Source organism: Mus caroli, chromosome 11, assembly GCF_900094665.2.
Source record: "Mus caroli chromosome 11, CAROLI_EIJ_v1.1, whole genome shotgun sequence".
Taxonomy (NCBI): Eukaryota; Metazoa; Chordata; class Mammalia; order Rodentia; family Muridae; genus Mus; species Mus caroli.
In genome coordinates this window covers 110,729,078-110,730,164 of record NC_034580.1, presented here as the reverse complement: position 1 = coordinate 110,730,164, position 1,087 = coordinate 110,729,078, and positions in this window count along the sequence as shown.

The following is a 1,087-nucleotide window of genomic DNA, read 5'->3' as shown; positions in this document are numbered from 1 at the left end:
TCTCTCTCTCTCTCTCTCTCTCTCTCTCTCTCTCTCTGTGTGTGTGTGTGTGTGTGTGTGTGTGTGTGTGTGTGTGTGTGTTTCCAGGACTCTTCCTTGGCAGAGCAAGCTCCTTTTATATCACCACCAACCAACCAAAGCATGAGGCCACCAAAGCCCAACTTGTAGATGCTGAAAGGTCTCTTATAGGATCCTCTGTGACCCCAAAACAGTCACATCACTGGAAAGGATCTTAGAGGACTTTCCCATGGCTGCATAGATGAAGCCCTTACCCCTTGCCTGTTTCAGTTAGACTTTCCCTGTCTGTACACTCTAGCTCTTCCAGAGACCACCAGGCCATATGAAGTTAAGGAAGAATTAAACTCAAATGGCTAGAAATGAAAGCCAGTGACCCTACACACACACACACACACACACACACACACACACATTTCTATGAGGAAATATCAGTCATTAATAGCTCGATGTTTTTAAATCTTATTTTATTCATTTATTTTATTTTTATTTTTAAGACAGTGTCTCATATGTAGCCCTGGCCAGCCTGAAACTCACCATGTAGATTGGGTTTGCCCTAAACTTAGAGAAATCTACCTGCCTCTGCTATCCAAGTTCTGGAAGTAAAAGTATTCTCCAACACATCTGGCTAACAGCCTCCTCTTGAGAGTCTCTTACAATAGGCCCAGCTGCTGTGAAGACTGCTGCTGTTATATGCAGAAGACCACATGGTTCAGCACAATCCCAGGTATGGACCTAAAGATTCAGGGAGGAGGAAGAGAATGAACAGGAACTGGGCCTAAACAGAATGAGGCTGGGGTAGACCAGATGGCTAAACCCAGAAACAGACAAGTAGTAGCATGAGCATTACCTGGGGAGATCTATCTGTTCCCACGTGATTCCCAAGGGAGCCAGGGTCCAGTGACTACAATTCAGGACATGGCCACTGGCTGTAGAGTCTGTAGAGTCCACAGCTCGAAAGAGAAAAAACAAAAAGAAAAGAACAAAAAAGAAAAGAGAGTTCTGCCAAATGTGGGAGAGCAGGTCTTTAATCCTACCCAGCCCTGGGGGAGGCAGGGGCAGGGGCAGGGGC